Source organism: Patagioenas fasciata, chromosome 5, assembly GCF_037038585.1.
Source record: "Patagioenas fasciata isolate bPatFas1 chromosome 5, bPatFas1.hap1, whole genome shotgun sequence".
Classification (NCBI taxonomy): domain Eukaryota; kingdom Metazoa; phylum Chordata; class Aves; order Columbiformes; family Columbidae; genus Patagioenas; species Patagioenas fasciata.
Genome location: NC_092524.1, coordinates 35,574,800 through 35,597,568, shown reverse-complemented (window position 1 = coordinate 35,597,568; position 22,769 = coordinate 35,574,800). Strand labels below are relative to the sequence as shown.

General features: G+C 39.3%; 1 protein-coding gene across 13 annotated transcripts in view; it reads left to right on the top strand.

Moving 5' to 3' along the window:
• The window catches only part of GPHN (gephyrin), a 293,554-nt gene that overhangs the window by 151,537 nt on the left and 119,248 nt on the right, over window positions 1-22,769 (top strand). The gene's annotated exons all lie outside the window — the stretch shown is intronic.

The following is a 22,769-nucleotide window of genomic DNA, read 5'->3' as shown; positions in this document are numbered from 1 at the left end:
TCTTGTTTGCCCTGCTATGAGACTAATTTTATGTGCTCAGTGGCAATAGAAGTCAACTTATTGTGCCTCAGCTGGTGGTGGACATCTGTGAGCTGTGTCACCATGTGTGTTCACACGTAGCTCAGAGACAGGGCAGATGTCAGCCCTGCAATTTTAAGATAAGACTTCAGATGAAGCATAGAAGAGCTCTTTTCCATCATGTAAAAGCCAGACAGATGTTTCCTTGCAGTCTTCCTCCTCTTCCAATGCGCTGGAGAAATGAAGAATGCACCTTTTAGTTATTGCTGTTTATATTCTTCAATATTTATAGACTGTTTTAAAATGTATTTAGGCACGTACATGTTTTCATTTAATCTGACAATATATGCATATTTGTTTATTCTTTCATCAGAGTTCTTTAGTCTGTGAAAAGAAATCATTGTTCTCTGAACTGCTTCCTATTTGTCAGCATTTTTCTGGGAAAAAAAAAAAAAAAGCATGCTCAATATGAACAAAATGCTCCAAACCCAAGCCACACAAAAGCCATGTCTGGAGAGAATAAATTCTTTATTTTGCCGTGCTGTAAAGTTTTTGTATGTTCAAATCAAAGTTGCACCAGTGTTTTTATAATCATTACCAATTGCCAGTTTTCTCTCACCGGTCTTTTCCCAGTTCCCTAATGTATCTTGTGCTATTGCTGTTTCCCAAGCTTTTCCTTACTGTGAATTTTTCTTCAAATTCCTTTTCATTTCCAAAGACTATTTTAATGTTGGTATTCTTCCATTTCTCATTCCCAAGTAATGTTGACACTCCTCTTAATCTCTATGATTTGCAATTTCCATGTGTGTGTTTGGTTTGTTTGTTTTCCCTTCAAATTTGTTAATGAAATAAGATTCTTCTGATATGACAGGGTATGTCATGTTACAACCATACTCTTACAGCACGTGTTTCCCCCAGATTAACCCAAATCCACTCAGACATTTCAGATAACAACTTCCATTTAATAGGCAATAATGTAAACTAGAAATAATATGAAGGGTTTTTGTCCTCCCTGATTCAAATAGTGCCTTTCCAGGGCAGCAGGACTTCTAGTATTGTTTGTTGTGGATATGGGAGTACTTCTGTTCTTCTTCAGCAGAATTCAACTCTTCTTAGTGCCAAACCAAAAGCATCTTAATGTTGACACTGCGTCAGGAGAAATTCATTGTCTTTTCACAAACTGTCACTTCAAGATGGATCCATAGTGAGGAGGAATGAAGTCTTCATCTCACATGGGACATGAGTCATTTTCTGGTAGGAATTCTATGAAACCATACGGCCTCTAATTACCCAGGCTGTTGTTCCAGTTTTTCACCCTTCAATATTCAATTCAATTCTCCAATTTAACAACCTTTTTCAGCATTTATTTTTGTAGTCTATTATAAGACTGTAGTTTTCCATATCTCTTAATGGAGGTCTCACTGCCCATTAAGTTTGATTTCTGTGTAGTGCTATTGTAAAATGAAGTGTACTGTGTATGTATGATGTCTGATCCTGTAACTTGTCATCAGATCTTTTGAGAACTATTGTTCTCCATGTTTCTTAGAAAACGATGTTTCTAACCCAGCTTGCTCCTGAAGGGTCTGAATTATGAAACTTTGCCAGGTGTGTCTAGGCAACAAATACGCTTAACTGGAATAGACTGTTCTGTGACAGACTCCTTCCAAACTCCGTGCTGCTCTGTTAGAAGTTCATCAACAGCTCTGTAAGGTATTATTCCCTTTTTCTTAGCCCTTCAGATAGTTCCTAGCTTATACGACTAAGTCTTTATCCAGTCTGCTCTAATTTTTTAATAAAATTTATTATCTGAAATGCTGTCTTTAAGGTTATAAAAATCAAAATATATTTGTGTGCCTTATTCATTTAATTTAAAATTCTATAATTAGATTTTTAGTTTTGTATTTGGAAGGCATGTTATTATAGCAGAATTGATATATTTAGTTGCAGAACACTTTTCACTAACCAACTATTACCATTGTCTTCAAGAAGCAGCAGTATACCGACTATTTGCACTACATGGTACACCATCAGCTTACCTGTGTCTTGGGAAATTCCACACTGATCTAACTGATTTACAAAGTGCTAGAAAGTGCACTTTCTCCTCTCCTGTGTGGTTTTCTCAGGAAAACTGGGTAACATGCCAGCATCACTGAAGAGCTTGGTTGTGCTTCTATCAACTGCAGTCACTGTACAGAAATACCTGCGAGCTGCCAGGAGAGCTGTGGTGAGACGCGTGAGAGGGAAGGAAGTCAGATCCCATGTCAACTCCACTCACTTTAGTATCAGAGGTTACACAAACAAAAGACAAGAAGCCCCTGACTCCACCCCAGCCCCCCCCCCCAAATAAACACCACACACACACGCACAAAATCAAACCACACACACACACACAAAAAAAAAAAAAGAAGAACAAAAAAGAAACTAATTACAAATATACAAAGAAAGCATTTCTGAAGCATGCTGATTTTGATAAATAAAGAGGCTTGGTAAATTCTTGACATTCTGCTACATAAACAGCATTTTTGAACATGTTTCCACATCAGTCTATCAAGATGAGATGCTGGATTGAAAGAATGTATGTCTCTCAACTTGTTTCTGTATAGATTTCCTAACATGGACAAGTACGAAGATGGTGGGGGAAAAAGGGGGAATAGAATACTTCTGTCTCTGTATATACAATTGATTTGTCTAAAATGGAAAGCTGAAAACTGCTTATTTTTCCTTTCTAAAAAGTTTGAAATGTCACAATGGATATAGAAAAAGGTGAAAAAATATAATGACCAGGAGAGGTGCTTTCTGTGAAAGTTACACAACTCAGTCTGTTTAGTTGATCTGCTAAAGAGAATTGTAACAATAGCTGGTGAGAAGAAGCTTGAGCCAGAAAAGCTCAATAAGACTTGTGTTTGAGTTGGTTGGTTTGTTTAACAATGAGAAATTAATTAAACAAACAAATTCTGTGAAGAAGAGCTGTATTCTCTGTTTTAATCCTGTCAAATCAAAAGCGATTGTTTGTGGAATAGATACTTTATAAAACTCAAGTTATCTTGTACTCCTTACAGAAGTCAAGGATGACATTTAATGAATTATCCTGTGTGGAAGGCCAAGCTAGATTCTAGCCTTATGTTCTATATGTGTTAAATGAGAAGACAGTTTGATTCAAATGGATCCTGGGATTAAAAAATAAGCAATTTTTCCCCTGCATCCAAAAGGATTACACAGGAATTGCTTCTCTGTCTTTTTTTTAAATCCAAAACTCTGGTAATATCAGTTGAGGATGCTGGGACAAAGAGATTTTTTTTTGTTGTTTTTAACTAATGTGTTAACATTCTGTGTAGTCATCTGACCATCACATCCTAAAGATAATAAAATTCCTGTTAAGCAGGAGGGTATTTTTGCCCATTTGAGGATCAGTTTTTATGTGCTTTATTTTAGCTTTCCTTAACACTCTCATATAGCAAATATCATTCCTGTTTTCTGTCTTTCAAACTTGTATGAAACATTTGCAAGCTCTGTTGAAAAGAAGAAAACAGTAGTAAGGGATTTGAATGTTTCATGGAATGAGAAGCAAAGGTACAGTAATGAGCAAAATCTTGCTTTTTTATCCTAAATTGTGGAATAAAGCTTTTTATTCCAAGGTAATTTCAGAATGGAAGTTGGAAAGAGACTCAGCATATTTTGTGCATGGACAAATGCTTCATATTCCAGTGATCCCAATTACTTTCAAAAATACACTCAGAAGAAAAACATGATTATAATTTACTTTTATTTGAGTGAAGAGAAGGGTTCTCCTCCTCTCGACATTACTGATGCCTTTTAGCTGTGTTTTCACTGTAAGGACCACAGCTTGATTGGACATCTCTCTGTTAACTTTAACTGCCTTGGATCCTATTATCAGTGTAGCCACAAGAGTGGGTGGATCTTGTCGTCCTTTCTGGAACGTTGTCAGGCCTGTAATTATGCAATTGTTGCCTCTAATGTGAATTTTTTTTTGGGTAATGGTCTATTACAAAGAGTTTAATAAAAGCATAATGTGGAGAAAATTAACAAAAAATGTATAGACATGTTAGGAAGACTTCTCTGTGAAGACAGCTTAAAGAAATAATAACTAGAGGGCAAATACTAATTTGGATTTAAGATGTATGAAAGTTCAAGTGAGTTAGTCCTTTTGACATAAACACACCAGAGTAGCAAAATGACTCACTATTAAAATAGTTGATCATTAATACTAATACTTATTAAAGAGTACAGGATTTCTGATTTGCTCCTTGCCTGCTGTGTAGGAGCTCTTCCATCCACTAAATGGAAAGAAACTGGAAGAGTCTTGGAAAGCAGCTGGCCTCAGCAGTTATTCTTAGGATTATAGCTGGTCCTTGGCCTCCTTCTGCTGGTTGCTACCGTGTGGAGCAGCGAAGCTTTAGCAAAATGCTAACTCAGTGTAGGTACCAGAATACAAAACTGAAATTACTATTGTCACACTCAGGCATGAAAGTCTTACCAGTTATCGACAAGAAAAATATTTGCCTTTTAACATCAATCTAGACCACTCACAGATATTTTAGCTTCTTGTCACTTCATGTGTATATTCTTTTTCCCAATTTTTAATAATGAGGTGCATAATCTGCTGTTGATGATTTATTATTGACATTTAAACCTTCACTAGATTTAAAAAGTTCACATTTTCTTCCACAAATAAACATCATCTTGTGGTTTGCTGAGATCAGTTTGCCATAGTTTGTTTTCATTGAGCCTTGAAAGGTTTGGAGAGAAGGTGCTGGCAACTTTGTTCTTGCTGTGGTGCAGCAAACTGTAATTGCTGCTGACCACAGAATCAGGGGATTTGATGAAACTCCCAATGCATGCTCTGAGCACCTCATACTCTATGGGATTAGGATCTATTTGGGTTCAGTCAGTGTATGCTGTTCCTGGCTGGTTTATGTCATTATCAGCCATGATGGAAATCACGTGGTCTCCTCTGCCTAAACTTCCCGTCATTCTATTCTAAACGCAAACAGTAGCGTTTGATAAAGGAAAGTTTGGATGTGCAAGAATTTCCTGTCCTGTGACCCCAGCTTCTAAATTTGCAGTTATATTAGCCTCTGTTATTCCTGTGCCTTCTCAGCTAGCAGGAGAATGAGTGGCTGAAACCCGGAGAATTAGTATAAATAATGTTCTGTCAGCCTAGCCTGTTACCGCCACATTCCTTAAGTGCTTTGTTGCATATGAGTTACATGGCATGTTCATATGGATTCTGTCTGAGTGACCTTACCAGATCCTAGTTCAACAGTGCACAGCAGAACTAATGCTGCTTTTACTGTGTCTAAGATTGTCTGCAGTTTGCATGAGAGGGAAGAATTGGCTTCTTGTTGCAAATTATTGCCTTATCAAGTGAGATGTAAGTTTTTGGTGTTCCCGATACGAACTTAATGTGCAGGCAGAAGTCCATACAATGTGGACGTCTAAGAAGACAGAAATAGTGAAGTTTGATTCCTAGTTGGTTGTCTTTTGGTTACTAGGAAGATACTGAATAGAAAGGCTCATGACTGAAATGACAGAAGAGTTAAACTACTGAATTTTAATACTGCTGGGATTTTCTCAGTTTTTACATTCCAGAGTTCATTACGTGTTTCTGAAATGGAGCAGCAGCTAAGATTTTGGAAACATGGTTTAATTTGTTTAAAAAAACCTAACAACGTGTTAAACAACAGAGTGATTAAGTTAAAGAGGAGATTCAAGGTAAAAAAAGGGTGCTAAGTTTTGTACTTTTGCAACTCTTGCAATAGAAGAGGGTTACCCCACAAGACTCGTAAGACTGATTCTTCAATCATTAGACTGTGGATGTATCTAAGCCAGATTCAAACACCAGCCTACCCTAATGATGAGTAACAGTTAATGACTTACTCAGTGTCTCTCACAATGGCTGGCAGTGGCTAATGGGTACTCCTGTTCATCTTCACAAGCTATTTTGCAGTGGATATGGGAATGAGCTCACAAGACCATCCCCTTCCCCCTCTTATGCACCTTGTGCTAGAGGTAAGTGTGGTTTTGAGGAATAAGGGTGGGATGACATGAAATGAAAATGATGTGGGCTTCTTAAATTTTTTGCAAACCTCAATAAAGGCATGTATCTGGGGATGGGCAAAGATTCAGTTGAATTCTTATTTTTTGCCCAAAGAGGTTACCCAGTCCTAAACTGACATGCTTTCCTTGAACTGGGAGTCAGAAATCCCTTTTCTCTTCTGTTTTTCTGCTGCAGAAATTCCCAACATTCCCATTATGTGGGCTCCAGAGAGGGGTAAGCAACATTTTCAATCCCACCCAATCATTTCCAAACTAATTCTTTGCTAGTATTTTTTTGCTTTTTTAATCATCATCAGAAACAGTTTTTAGACACATTTTTTCCATTTGTTTGATTTTCTTGTGGATTCTCATATTTTTGTTTTATAGGAAGGTCCCATGGCCTCCCCAAGTGCTAGGGTCAGTCTCATCTGCTGTTTCCATTTGTGTGCTAATCTCCTGTGGATTTTCCTGGTTCACTCTGATACAATGATATTACCAGAGAGTGAGCATCTAGATTCTGGGGACTGCTTCACTCATGGTATCCTAAGTTATTGGAGAAGCACTGCCACCCCGCTGCCCTGTCATTCGGTTGGCAGGCTCATGTTTTGTCCTTGCCGACAGTCACATCTTTGGTCTTTCGCTGCCTTCCCTGCCTGGGGACTGCCTGGCATTCACTACTCCTTTATTCTCTCTACCTGCTGGCTGTGGGGCTTTTTCCTCCTCAAATCTTGGCCCTTTGCCTGACTGTCTGGCGTTACCTCTTGACCAGCTAATTGCTTGATGCTGACTACCTACTGCCCTGTCCGTCCGTGGAACGGCTGGTGTCGCCTCCTTACCGTCCTTTGGATCTGACTGCACATGGGCATTGCCCTTCCCTGTCCCCCTTCTCCTGCTCCGAGCTCCTGGCATCGCCTTCCCGCTGAGCGCATCTGCTGACTCTGCGGAATTACTCTTCTGCTGCTTGGCACACGCGCTGTTTGGTGCTGCTTTATCGACCTGCTGAATGTCTGGCATTTTTCCCCTGCCTTTTCACCTGCTTCTGGGTTATAGTGTCCCCTTGGCTGCTCTTGGAGTCTGCTTACTCACTGATACTTGCTCTCTTGCTGTCCTGTCCACCTGCTTTTATGCCTAGCTTTTCTATCATATTGTCCTGCCCACCTGCCAAAATTTTATTTCTAAATATGCACCAGTCTGAAAAAGATAAGAAGAATTGTAAGGAGTGGGGAAAACATGTCTGACTCCTTCGTGGTCTGATTCAGTTCAACAACCAGCTAAAAACTGATCTCAGGAACAGCATGCAGCTTTTTCATAGAACTGCTCAAAACCCTTTCCCTCCTTAACAAAAACAAACAAAAAAAAAATTAAAGCTGAATCGTATTTAGTTTTTGCTTCCATCACTTCATTTGGTAGGTGTCTTACTGTTCAGTAATGCTGTATTCAGTATTAAATTTGGTAGTAATTAAGTGCTGAAACATATCACTAATATTACTAATATTCTCAGAATCCATGGAAGGTAGGTAATAATAGGGAAAAAAAAATCTGTTGCTGAGATTAAGGTTTGAATGTAGCGCGATGTTCAGTAAATACAGTGAATGAAAGAAGCTAAATAAGAAATTTTACAGATCTCCGAATTTAAAACAGAAGGTCGCAGCTAATCTAAAAAAGCCTTTGGATCAGTGCAGTGTTATCAAACTGCAGTGTGTCCTGGTTGCTGCTTCCTTCTCTTCCTGTACTGGGAGAATGGTCAACTACCAGTTTACAGAAGCTTTTTCTCACTCTCTCCCGGGTTAAGAGCAAGGACTTGACTACATCTGTAAGGTCCATAGTAAGGGAAGAAATCATTGTCACAACTTAGAGGAAGAAGCAGATTTCCTGCCTATTTTCTTTTAATTCAACATACTTGACCTCTCTTCTCCTAGCTCTGCCTCAGTTTTTAGCTGCTTCCGTCTGTGGTTTTAATAATGCTTTTCAATCCAGTGCCAACTAGGAACCAGAGAGACTATTCTGTCATAATGAGCCCTGTCATGATTTCATAATAAATTCTTCATACACTTAAAATAACTGTGTGTAATATTCTTTTAACTTCAGTTTGTGATCTCTCCAGATGGAGTTGTACTACTGTTGCTCTCTTCAGAGATACCCTATATAAAGTATTATTCAATATATTCATCAATGACTTGGATGAGGGAATAGAGTGCACTCTCAGCAAGTTTGCTGCTGACACCAAGCTGGGAGGAGTGGCTGACACACCAGAAGGCTGTGCTGCCATCCAGCAGGACCTGGACAGGCTGGAGAGTTGGGTGGGGAGAAATTTAATGAAATATAACAAGGGCAAGTGTAGAGTATTGCATCTGGGCAGGAACAACCCCAGGTTCCAGTATAAGTTGGGGAATGACCTGTTGGAGAGCAGTGTAGGGGAAAGGGACCTGGGGATCGTGGTGAACAGCAGGATGACCATGAGCCAGCACTGTGCCCTTGTGGCCAGGAAGGCTAATGGCATCCTGGGGTGTATTAGAAGGGGGGTGGTCAGTAGATCGAGAGAGGTCCTCCTTCCCCTCTACCCTCCCCTGGTGAGACCCCATCTGGAATATTGTGTCCAGTTCTGGGCCCCTCAGTTCAAGAAGGACAGGGAACTGCTGGAGAGGGTCCAGCGTAGGGCAACAAAGATGATTAAGGGAGTGGAGCATCTCCCTTATGAAGAAAGGCTGAGGGAGCTGGGGCTCTTTAGCTTGGAGAAGAGGAGACTGAGGGGTGACCTCATTCATGTTTATCAATGTGTAAAGGGTGAGTGTCACAAGGATGGAGCCAGGCTCTTCTTGGTGACAGCCAACGGTAGGACAAGGGGCAATGGGTACAAACTGGAACACAAGAGGTTCCATTTAAATATGAGAAGAAACTTCTTCACAGTGAGGGTGACAGAACACTGGAACAGGCTGCCCAGGAAGGCTGTGGAGTCTCCTTCTCTGTAGGCATTCAAAACCTGCCTGGACACCTTCCTGTGTAACCTCATCTAGGTGTTCCTGCTCTGGCAGGGGGATTGGACTAGATGATCTTTTGAGGTCCCTTCTCATCCCTAACATTCTGTGATTCTGTGAAACACACGAAGTGCTGCCTAACCACACAGCTGTGGAACCAGAGGGAGATGCTCTTGGAGAGCACCTTGCTCCCGTTCTCCTGCCAGCAGTTTGGCCCTGTGGAGGTTGTTTCCCAGTATGGGAGACAATGTTCTGGGTAGGAGCCAGTAGGAACCTTCTCACAGTTTTCACATACACTTCTAAAAGTCCAGTAAATTTATATTCTGCTTGAAGGAACCAGAGGACGCAAACATCCACCTTTACTCCCTTATGCTCTCCAAGGCTCTCCTGTCTTCATCCTTTCCAACCCCGCCTTGCTCCTCCAGTCACATTGTTTTCACAACTTTATGAACTCTTCAAAACAGCAGGCTAGCAGTCTCTCACTTCCCACCAGCTTCACGCTGCTGAGGGGTCTGTCTGGTGGCAGTAACAGATCTCGGTGGCAGTTCTGTTCGTCTGAGCCTTAACTCCCAGTGTTACTTTGCTGCTTCCATGGGCTGTTGTTGAAGTGAGTTCAGGTGCTGGAAGAGAGGAGGGATATTCACTCCAGCACTCTGGGGCTGCAAAATGTTGCTCAAAATCACTTCTTATCCCAAGAACTAAAAGTCATTTTTTCCATCTGTCATTTTAGTTATTTTAAAATAGTGCTTTACAAATTAATATTACCTCAGAAAAATGACTAATTTTTAAATAATATGCAGATTATATAAACTTTAAACAAAATGCATAAAAGCATCAGGAACTCGAAGGAAAATAAACACAATGCTTTCTCTCAAATGTGTGGAAAATTATACCTACCAGAGAATTGATGCAGTGCTGTCTCAGCCAGCTTTGCTGAAAATATCCAGGTAAATCAGTTTTCCATCTGCAGTGACCAGGTTATGGTACAAATATTTTTATCAGTTAAAAAAAATCTATTTTAAGTTGAAAGAATACATTGCAGTTTTTGTCTTATGAGTCAAAATTTGATTAAAGAAACAATCAAAAATTTGCACAGAAAGCCCTGGGAATAACATCACATCTATAAAATCCCTGGAACAATGAAATACAACATTATTTTGTCATTTGTGGTGTTTTGTGTGTTTTGTTTGTTTGGTGTTTTGTTTTTGTTGTTGTTTTTAATGGGTCTTTTTGTTTGGGTTTTTTTGTTTTGTTTTTGTTAAGGCATTCTTTGGTCTATCCTGTGCCCTTTCCAACAAAATATGAGCTTCTGTAACAGTCATGAAGATTTACAAGTCTTTCCAGCTTATGGGCTTTCCCTTCCTAATTATATCTCAGTTTTATTTCTTCTTGTTAGACTATTTTTCTTAGTGTCTCTGATTTAAAAAACAAACAAACAGACAAACACAAAACCAAACAAAACCTTGTTATAGTTCTGATATTCATTTCCTTTGTCTAAATCCTGTGAATTATTTGTGAGGAGAGTGTTTTTCATATATCCTCTTCCCACTTCAATGCGGTATTTAAATTCCATTGAAATTTTTACAGTTTACTTTCTTTATTCTTCTCTGTTTTCTGAAGTTATCGTGATAGTCAGCATTGTAGCATCTAAGCAGCTGATTTCTTCAGTTGTTTCTGAAAAGAAAACTAATTCCTAACTAATACAAGTCTTTAGCTCTCAAAAAAGAAAAACAAGTATATAATTATTTTGTTACACTTGGGATTTCCAGGTGTTCCACTGCCCGCATCCACTTAATCACTACTTTCAATTTCAGTTGAAGTTTTCCATTCTTTTAAGAATAATATGCCTGAGAGCAACTCATACCAACTTGAAATTCAGATTTTATTATGCCTATGTCTTTCTTCCAAATCTAGTTTGAAACAATTATTTGTTTAATTTGAGACAATAATGCTTCAGATGATGTGTTATGGTAAAGAACATATATCCCTTAGTAAGTAAACAGCTTTTGCTGGAGAAATGCAGAGATAGACGCACAAAGCAGATGTGAGAAGCAAGACAATACTGGTTTTACATGATTACTTCTGAGCATTGCAATTTATTTTTTTTCCTCTGTTGAATATATTTGGGAAGATTTAAACACTACATCCTTTGGGTTCACCTTTCTTAAGATGTCCTTTGGAGTGCAGACTAGGAAAAGGTGTTTACATGGTTATAATACAGTTTTAACTGATTCCTTGTTAAGATAATATCCATGGCTTAAAGTTTGTGAATTTCCTTAGTAAATAAGCTGACACATTTGTTGAGTTTATACATGAAAGAGGACCCAGTCATCCATCCTTCAATGCAGAGTTGTTCCCCCCAGTATGTTTTTCTGCCGTTCTGCCCAGCCACGTTTTAGATTTTGAATTTGTTGGAGCCTCTCTCACTTGGGAGTTTGCTGAAGTCAGGGGGATGTCCTGGTTCAGAAATTTTATCTGAGACTGCAGCTAAACTTTTGTTTGATTAAGCCATTACTGCTCTCATAGTACATCGTAGTAACACGAAGTAATCTTTTTCTACCCTCACTGTTTGCTTTCAGGAAATATGTGTATACCTTAATTAGCCTTTTTCTTTCAGTGTTTCTGCAGATAGACTGTAGATGGACTTTGTGATATAAGCTTTATTTTTATGTAGTGTTGCAATCCTGTACATCACCCAAGCAGTGGATCTTGCAGATTTCAAAGCTAAATGAAATGTACACGTAGTGCTGCTTTTTTGCCTGAGTTTTAAGCCTACAGCTCCCTTTTCAAGAGTGAAGAATGACTGGGTTATTGCCACTGCTTTCTACGAGCTGACCAGTTCTTTCTTTCAAACCAAATAGTACTTATGTATCCAGTGGTATATGGAATTAATCCATGAACCACAAAGTCTAAAACTGTGGTCTCTCTGAAACTCTTCTTCAGTTGATGCAAGTTTTACTGATTTCTGTGTTCAGCACTGTTGGCTCCTGGGATGAGAACAGAGAAAGGCACAAAGTTCTTTTAGATGTCTGCCTCTCCCAGGGATTTGGTTTCCTGCAGCATCTTAATGAGAAGCTGCTGTTAACTGATCATCGCGCTTTACTGGCGAGAGGGAGTCTGTGACAGCAGAGTTTTGACTTGTTAAAGCAAGATGGATTTACTATCCTAGCTGGAATTTGTGAGTTTTTCCTCAATTAATAGTTTGTCACATTGTTAAGGCAGCTTAATATTTTCCCTAGAAACATTTTGTATCTTTGTTTCTTTCCCTTGATAGCTTTTTTAAAATGAGGATTTTTTATTTAACTTGTTTAATCAGACACATACAGTATTTTGCAGCTAACCTTAGATACATATGATTTCTATGTTATTCCGAATTAGTCTTTCATTATACATGCTATAGAGATACTGCTGTCTGATTGTTTTGTGTGTGTCAGTTAATCTGCTTAGAGCTGTGATGTTTGTAGTTGCTGTTCTCTGAATCACTACGGTTGCTCTGATGGTGAGCTGCTTAGCATTTATTGCAAGAGTCAAGTCCTGTGTACATTTTAAGTACACAGAGGAAGAACTAACCTGTTCCCTGTGCCTATCTAAGAATCTCTTCTGCCTTACCAGCTGTTAAAAGCTACTAATTTCTCAGTGGTCCACTCATACACTGCTAGGATAAAAATCAAGCTTCTGAAAAAGTCTGGGGACAGGGTGAATTTTGTTAAAAGCAAAAAGATTTTTCTGCACAACCTGGTGTTCTGCATCAAGCACAGCAGAAGTGTATGTGAGGGGAGGTGCTTATATACCTGTCTCGCTATATCTATATTAATGAAAAGGTGCCTACATTGTAGGAACTTCAGGGTTTCAAACTTAAGAAGAGTTGAGCAGTTAGGAAGTAAACCAACAGAATTTGTCTATACAATGGAAAGTCGTGTCAAAAACATGACTGTGGCACAGCTGAGGAGTGTCAATAAATGACTGAACTGGTTTTAGCTGGTGCATGACAGGTACTGTAGTGTCATCTAAAACTAGAAGAAACTGGTGGGTTAGATACAGAAATGTGTTTAGAAAAGGTCTTGTGAACAGTGAAATAAAGAGAATATATTTTAATACTGGATTTCGTTATATTTTTAGCTGTTATTATTAAGTATTGTAAACCATTAATTAGATAGTAAAATCAAATTCCACAGGAAAAGGTAAACTTGGTATATTTAATATTCCTCATTCAGTGTAGATTAGGAATTCTGCTGTCTTCTGTTTCAGTGCTCTGTGCTGCAGCAGTCTCAACACAGCACTTTCTGTCTTCTTGAGAAACCTTCTCATCCCATTGTTTCCTTGAGAATCGTGGAGGGAAAAAAAATAAAAATAGTGATTTGTACCAGGAGTTAGTTAATCCTGTATAGGAAGGTGTTTGACAGAATGCACAGTAGGTCACTCTGGCTTTCAAAATCTGTTCAGTTGTTCAGTTCCAATGAATGCATCGTTCACGTGTACTTAAATCGGCAACTGTTCAGACTCTGAACACAGGAATCACTTCACTGGATCTCACTGAAGAACACTTTCTGTGGTTTTTTGGGTTGTGGCAGAAGTAGTTTAAAGCTGTTGTTGTTAGCCATGCTTTATCATTTACTTGAGGAGTAAAGATACTGTGTAAGAGGACCTTAAGAGAAAGTAAAGTACTTCTTGTAATTCTTGTATTGCCATGGTATATCCTCGAAAATGTATCACTCAGTAGTCCACCCTTTGTAGTGTATTTTAGGAAGGATTTTTTTTCCTTTTTTTTTTTTTTTTTTTTTTTTTTCCTAATAGTCAACATTGATGATTTGAGATCTGAAATTGTTTGAAGGTACTACTTTACCTGTGGCAGAAATTAACTGGATTTCCAGAAATACAAATATTTCATAGGTGATATTTGTTCTTGGCAGAAGGTAGCAAATGATAGGAAACAACAGGCAACGTTCTCAAAAGAAGAGAGCTCCACATCTCAATCTCAGTAGCAGATGTTTTAGAGCTAAACCATTGCCAAATTACTTACTTAGAGAAGTGAAATTACAAGTTAAAACTTTTGATTCTCTCACTGCTCAAGAAATTGGACAAGTTCTTAAGAGAAATTGGCATACTCTCCTACCTGGTGGCCTCATTCTTTGTGTGAACTGATGAGGATCTCTAAAGAGTAGGATCTGTTCTCTTCCTGTGATACTAATATCACAACTAAGCAAAAGTTACAAGTTTGTTTCTCTTATGTAGTTCTAGACTTGATTGGTTAATATACTTTTTATTCTCCTCCGTATGTATAAAGACTATAATTTTGGCTCTAGTTTTGTATTGAATGAAGCTAACTATACCCTGACTCCCCTTTGGCATAGACATATAGTCTAGAAGATAGTACACATAACTGGGAAAGTAATGGAACAGCTTATCCTTGGTGTCATCTCAAGGCATATCAGGGATAAGAGGGTCATTAGGGGCAGTCAGCATGGCTTTACCAAGGGTAAGTCATGCTTGACCAACCTCATAGCCTTTTATGAGAATGTAACAAGGTGGATGGATGATGGCAGAGCGGTGGATGTGGTCTACCTTGACTTCAGTAAAGCCTTTGACACAGTCCCTCACAGCATCCTCACAGCTAAATTGAGGAGGTGTGGTCTAGACAATAGAGTAGTGAGGTGGGTTGCAAACTGGCTTAAAGAGAGAAGCCAGAGAGTGGTGGTCAATGGTGCAGAGTCCAGTTGGAGGCCAGTATCTAGTGGAGTGCCTCAGGGGTCAGTACTGGGGCCAATATATTCGTTAACGATTTGGACGAGGGAATTGAGTGTACTATCAGCAAGTTTGCTGATGACACCAAGCTGGGAGGAGTGGCTGACACGCCAGAAGGCTGTGCTGCCATCCAGCGAGACCTGGACAGGCTGGAGAGTTGGGCCGGGAATAACCTGATGGAATTTAACAAGGGAAAGTGTAGAGTCCTGCATCTGGGCAGGAACAACCCCAGGTTCCAGTATAGGTTGGGAAATTACATATTAGAGAGCAGTGTAGCGGAAAAGGACCTGGGGGTCCTGGTGGACAGCAGGATGACCATGAGCCAGCACTGTGCCCGTGTGGCCAGGAACGCCAATGGCATCCTGGGGTGTATTAGAAGGGGGGTGGTCGGTAGATCAAGAGAGGTCCTCCTTCCCCTCTACTCCGCCCTGGTGAGACCCCATCTGGAATATTGTGTCCAGTTCTGGGCCCCTCAGTTCCAGAAGGACAGGGAACTGCTGGAGAGGGTCCAGCGCAGGGCAACAAAGATGATTAAGGGAGTGGAGCATCTCCCTTATGAGGAAAGGCTGAGGGAGCTGGGTCTCTTTAGTTTGGAGGAGACTGAGGGGTGACCTTATTAATGTTTATAAATATATAAAGGGTGAGTGCCACGAGGATGGAGCCAGGCTCTTCTCAGTGGCAAACAATGATAGGACAAGGGGTAATGGGATCAAGCTGGGACACAAGAGGTTCCACTTAAATTTGAGAAAGAACTTCTTCTCAGTGAGGGTGACAGAGCACTGGAACAGGCTGCCCAGGGGGGTTGTGGAGTCTCCTTCCCTGGAGACATTCAAAGCCCGCCTGGACACGTTCCTGTGCGACCTCTCCTAGGCGTTCCTGCTCCAGCAGGGTGATTGGACTAGATGATCTTTTGAGGTCCCTTCCAATCCCAAACATACTCTAATATTTTTTTAATGACACAAGGCTCCCTAGTTACTATATTGTTAGTTAAAGCTCTTTGCATTGTCAGTTGTATTAATTGTATAGTTGTTATTGATACTCCTATTGATACTCATTTCTCTAATTTCTGCTGTATGATTCTGTGATTTGCAGAGAACAAAATGTTTACTTCTCAGGTTTTGTTCTACTTCAAATTTTAAAGAATTTTGCAATAGTTGTGATGGGTTGTGTAGATGTTTACATTTTATATTAAATACAAAGCAGTTGGAAGTAACTGAGGGGAAACTTAAAATAATAATGATTGATAAATAAACTTTAAAAAGTGTTTTTGTAATAGCAGAATGGTGTTGCTACCTTTACCAGCAAGTCTTCAGCTGTACTACCGTTATTGAACAGCAAGGGATTCATTCTTATGAAGTGGGAAGTGCAGCAGCTTGCATGTGAAAAGGGCCCGAAAAAAGAAGTGTTGGGCACCTGACCCTTCTCTGTAGGCAAGTGTGGTGGCTTGTTTCCAGCTGTTGTTTTAACAAGCTGATCTTCCTAATCTCTGCCCCTCTGCAGATTCTCTGCCTTTCGACACCAGCATAGCACACACCGTTGCACAGCTGTGACGTACCGTATCTGGTGGGCTGCGTACATCTTCACAGAGCCCAAATGCATTCCTCGCAGTGCAGAAAGCATTTAGTGAGCATTTGCTTTGTTTGGGTAGCTGTTTCTAAAAATGATTGTTCTGTTGTTTTTATGACAATGTATGGGGTTGGGCAGTATCATAAAATCAAGATCAGTTTGTATGGCATAAATATCTTATGCCCATTTACCATCTTAAAACTTAGCAATCACAATTAAAATTATTGTTATATTATTATCAGCACTTAATATATATTAGAAGTGATATTTAGAAGACACACATGGTTTGGTTGCCCAGATACAGCAATTTCACTAACATTTCTGTTACTCAAATGAAGTAGGCAAATCAGTGATCTGTGAAGTTTTTGTAAATCAAGTGAACCAGGTTTAGATAAAAAATTACATAGTTAAAAACCTGCTGAGGTGCAGGAACAAGTTACAAATTCCACAACGTTGCTTTTTCTAGTGTATTCATTGCATTTTCAGCTTCTTTCTTGTGTATAAAAATGGAGAAAATCTTCCCCAAAATGTTTTGCAAACTGTAAGCAGAAATGAAACTGGGTGATACAAAGTAAATCTTTTGATTAGTTTGATTTCAGTTGAAGAAAACAAGGTCTTGTAAGTAAAATTACAATAAATACTAAAATATTTATTAACTAATATACATTTAGGTGATTATTTGTTTACAAAATTAACTAGCATTGGAGTATGAAATATATGCATGACTTGGTCACTCATTGAGTCATTGAGTATTGTCAGAGGTACTTCTACCAGCCAGTTGCTTTTTATGATCGTATACACAGTGGCATTGTACTGTTAGAATTGTCATGGACGTGGGGAGAAACAGAGAAAGCAGAGTTCGTATTCTGTCTAACAACACTTATTGCTGTGTCACTTCTGTTCCTCACCCAGATAAATTCTGTAGGGTCGTTCTGTGAAGTTTGGGATCTTGGATCTTGCAGAGTCACTGCAAATACACGGAGAGTGCAAGCAAACTTAAAATCAACATTCTTGGGCTGCAGAATTATCGTCAATGGAAATGCATTATAGGTGCATGCAGTTTGTATAGTTCGTTTTTAGCTGGCTGCATTCATCAGGGTTTCATCCACCTTCGGCTGTTTGTAGATTTGAGGTAAGAGAAGAAGAGGAAAAAGAACATATAATCATGTCAGTTATTGGAGGAATATGAAACAAGCTCACCATTGGTAGGAGGGAAAGGTTATAAGAGTAAGCCATGCTAATACATTTAGACATGTTTTGTGTTATTTTATGTAAAGTAATGCTGTACAAGCCTGGGAGAGCTCTCAGTATGTGGCTATGTGTGTCTGACACACCTGGCAGCATTTAAAATCAAAAAGACTCAACAGGAACATCAAAATGGAGGCTGACCAGACTCAGGCTGAGTTTCTTACTGTACAGGAAAATCAACAGAATCCTGGGTGGTCACTTCACGAGGAGGATCAAACACATACACCAAGCGCAGGACTGGCCTGATGTCTGCCTAGCCACCACCAGGCCCTCCTGTGAGCCCAAACATAGCAATTGGTTGGACTATAAAACAGTTGATGGGTTTTTACAGGCCCACATCATTAGCACTCATGGATAGTTTATTTTTGAGGAAACAGTGACTGTCAGGCTGTTACTTTCAAGGTATGTATGGCCACGTTCATTGGTATGGGTGTGAATCTGTCAAAAGCTTCAGAATGACAGCAAACACCTACTTCTGGGATCCACCCTGTCCAGAAGCAGCTATTCATTGCTCTCTGGATGCAGGGCACTCTTGACAAAGGTTCTGTGACAACTATTAATAATTTGATATAGAGAAGTCAGTGATAATGCTAATTGCATACATGTGAAAGGACAGCCACTGCATGGTGTATCTCTGGCTGCAGCACCCCAATGATGTGTTTGGGCCGCTATGTTGTTAGAAAGTCATTAACTTTGATGACAAGTTGAGAGATTTTTACAAGCCTGCTTGACTTTGGTTGCTTTGCAGCAATAGCGTATGTAATCAGTTTTATCCATTTGTCGAATTAACTGAGCAATTAGCCAAAGAAGTTTGATTTTGGAGAACATCAGAGAGCATGGTTCCTGTCAAGCCTTCCGTCCATAAAAAAGACACAAAATATCATGACACAGGTTATTGGGGATGGGGAATAAGAAAAATTCAAGGGAAGACGGCATGATGGTAAGAAAAAGTGACTCAAAACTGATCCTTATCCAAAAACTTTTCAGTGTCTTGAAAGAAACCAGCTGCTGCAATCGTATTTCTTGTTGTACTAAGAGAAGAAACAGATATGTGATTTTTTAGGCAAGAATCTCTAATCAGTCTAGCTCCATGTAAGCTCTATTCTCTCCCCTGCAAAATATGAGTAGGGAAGTAGAGAATAAGCTGAAAGAACTGACTTGTGAATAGAAGTTACAGGCACACGTTTACTGAATAGCCTTGAAGAAGGTATCTCATTTCCAAGCCGAGACATCCAATTTTTTCTTCCTAAAATATACATTTTTTAAACAACTGGTTGAAAGAAAATGACTGACATTTTTGTTGCACATTTGACTGATCTGTCTCCATAGTTCTTTGTCCAGTCTTCTGAGGTTTGACTGTGGTCTGTGAGCTCTGTTGCAGAGGATATGTAGGTGTTTCTTTGGTTAGGCCTTTCCAAGACTTCCACTTTCAATGGAAAGCTCAAATAGGTAATAAAATGTTGTCTATGTTAATTATGTAGTCTGTTAAATATAAATTATCTGCAAATTTGTCCATTAATTTGCATAAATAGCTTTATAATATGCTGTGCAGTGTCATAGATTTGAACTTTTTCAACAGAAATAATATTTTCAACAGGGGCAGTCTGTTATGACTTTTCAGTCTCATGTTTGCATTTTAGTTGAAGAGATAAAACTATATTGTCATCCCAAAACTACTGAAGAGCATATGAAATGTCTCATAACATTACTTACTATGAAGAGGTCGAGCTTTGCTATGTTTAATACCTGAAAGAAAAAGATAAGGAATTTCTGAACATTTTAAGAAGAGTAGTCCTAGGTCTTCTAATTAAATCAGTCTGCAGTGGATAAATCCTCCAGAAGCTGCCTGGAAGGGTTTCCACAGGTTAGGAACTGAGCTAACTCAGTTTCTATGGAGGCAAAGAAAGGCAGTGAAGCAGCAGAGAACTCTCTGAACCCAGTTGGCAGCAGGCCATCTGTTAAGCAACCACAACTACGTCGAAGACATTTAAAATACATCAGTTGGTTTGGGAACGTAATGCCCTAACTCCAATGAAAAGGCACTTCAAAAACAATCAAAAATGTGTTTTAAAATAAATTGTGTTCGTTCATATAGCAATGACATAGAAGAACTACTACTCTTTTAGGCATTATTAGTAAGTCCTGAATAGTTGCATGAAATAATAATTTGCTAACCTCTACTTCTCCTCTCTAGAGTAGAAATTACTGTTTTATTTCAGTCCTGTTTTCTTGTTCCCATACAGCCTGACATGTCTGTCATGTCATGTCTTCCTTTTTCTCCTCCTGAGGTTCTCCCTCATGTACTGTCCATCCGAGCCACCTTGTGCAGTCTGATTTCCATCCCACTCACTCCACTTGCCCCCTTGCTCTACTCTCATCCCTGTCCTTCTGACAGTCCTGCTGCTGGAACCTCTCTCTGTAGTTCTTCCCTTCTACTTAGGCTTCCTTTTTCCCACCTCCCATCTAAACTGCAGACCTCTTTGCAATCTCCAAACTGACCTTTCTGCATTTCAGGCTCTCTCCTGAACTCTTGCTTTTACCTTCACGTGTTCCCACTGCTGTAGAGCCCCTCTCTTCTACCTCCATCTTGCATGTGTCTGTCTTCTTGACACTACCACCTTATGTGGGAGAAACTGGAGACGCTTGCTGTCATTTTAATATTTTATGCAAATTGCAGTATTGTCCACCTGCTTTTTATATAGTTGTCAGCCTTAGGTTTGAGCAGTCAGTGTATAGATTTAGTCCTGGTGAAGACATCAGTGTGACAGCTCTGGATGAAATCTGCTTGCCATTTTTCCTGCTTCTGCCCACAGAGTAGTGTCGTCATCACCGTTGCAGGAGAGCCAGGGGCAACAGCCTTGATTTGTGAATCATTTTGTGCCAACACTGTGGCCCCCTGCAGCAGGGAAAAGCTGCCTGATGGTGAGACTACCAAGAAAAAATTAGCCATGAAACAAAGTTTAACAATCTTAATTTAGCCTTGCTAGAGCACTGGTAATACATGAAGGTGCTGAGTGACTCATTCTTTCACAGTGTGCATGCAGGTAGATGTTGGTAGCAGTTAACTCCTGAGCTGGACACAGGTGAAAATCTAGTTTTGCCATCTCATTTCCATCCTTCCTTCAAATCTGGAAGATGTCTTAAAAAATCCAGCCACTAGCACTTTGGTACATTGTTAGGTGAAACAAGAGTTATTACAGATAGACACAACATATCTGTAAATCACTGCAGTACTGCTATTTTGTTCATATATGTATAGCTAATTAAGAGTGTGCTTCCCGGTGTGATGGTGGTTTCAGTTCCTGTACACTGTACCTTTTAAGTTGTGTTATTTGGGGACATCCCAAGAGTGGACTTTCCTGTGGCTGATTGCAAGAGCAGATGTCACCGTAAAAGTTGTTTACTTAGCAACAGCCTTTTTTGGTTACATCCATCCAGTCAGGCTGCAAATATGAAAACAGGAAGCATTCCCCTGTTTGCAGAAGTCTGCCTGCAGTAATAAATAGAAGCATATATATTTTGAAACAAGTATTTTTAGAAACTTCTATTGGGGGCTGTGCTGCTGTTTGGACTTTCTGCCCTTTCAGATTTTGTTGCTTAGTCTATACATTTTTAATAATCACATTGCCTGCTAGCAGTGACATTTTGTGAAGGTCATTTTTCTTGTGAAGTTAGAGAATGGACCTGAATTTCATTGGAGCACTCCCTAAGCTGCAGGATTGTTGTTTATGGAACTCTTTTGCATCTTGTACTACCTTTGAAGCCTGTTTAGAATATTAACTAATGATATCTTCAAAGTGTCACTGTGCTCAAGGGCAAAAAGAAATCTCAAAATGCGTTTTATATTTAAAACCAATTTTAATAGCTTTGAAGCATTATATTAGCTGACATAAAAGGCATAGATACAGACTTGCTATATATGTGTACACACAGAATTCCATGTTTCACCAACTTGTTTGTTATCAGCAGCGTTTGTTTAGTGTTGCAATGCGTTATTTTTGTATACTATAGAAATCATCAGGTCTATGGATAGTCTTAAGAATTTTTTCATGTGATTGATAATTTAATACCTCAGCTGGTAACTTTAGGCAATGGCCCTCTGTGGAGAGGTTTTAGTTTTGTCTACATCATTGCTAGCCTGCTTCTTCTCGTTTCCTCTGTGTAGAAGGACAGACCCTGGGTTGTGTTTATATCCCTTTTCTGTTTCTGAGTAGGGGATAGCAGATACTAAAACCAACATGCTATGCTTCAAATAAAAGAGACCATAGTTTTAGCTACTGACTTAAAATTGCTTGGTTTTCTATAAAGCAACATTCCTGCTTCCCACAACTGAGCACATACCAAGTTTACTCATTCATAGAAGATCTGAAGGTTTACTCGATAGCTGTGTCTGATGTCTTCTGATACTGACATATTCCTTTAAAACATGTTAAGTGTTAGTGGCAATGTTTGAGGATACGGCCACTTGATATTCAAGGATATTTTCTCAATTTTATTTGTTGCGTTCTGTAAGTTTTAGCTCTATAGCTGATACAGGAGTCCTGGATCCTTCTCATAGGGATACCATTGGGGTTAATTCTGTTGTTTTCCTTCTCTGTTTCTTTGTTTCTCTATTTGTAAACTAGGAACTTACAGAAGTACAAGGATTTGATTTACAGTCTAATCTTTCCCAGAAAATAATTTGACTGGTTTTCTTCCATTTTATTCTTTTGCTGTATCAAACTGCCAAGGAAATTTGGCTTATTCAGAGTGTCCTTACATTTAAGATACGCTTTTCTATTTCTGTTTTGATAGCTGTATCATCAAAGCATTGTAGTTTGGCTGGATGGTTTACAATGGATTTCACAGTTTTATAAGCATTGCTAACATTTTAGTTGTTCCACATAACTTAGAATCTTGTTTCAGAACACAAAACAAGACAATCCACTGTAGAGGAGCTACTGTGAGGGAGATGGAGGGAGGGTAGGGCTGTAACCTGCATTTGAGGTGTCATGTCCTCACTAAAGTTAGAGACTGGGAGACTGGACAGATTGTGCATTTGCAAAAATTTGTGTTAGGAAGGATGGAAGATTGTGCGCATCCCAGAAAAATAATTTTCCATTTGATTCCCTGTGCAGGAAAAGGGCAAAAAAAGACAAGAATTTTCAGACTGTGCTTCCAGGG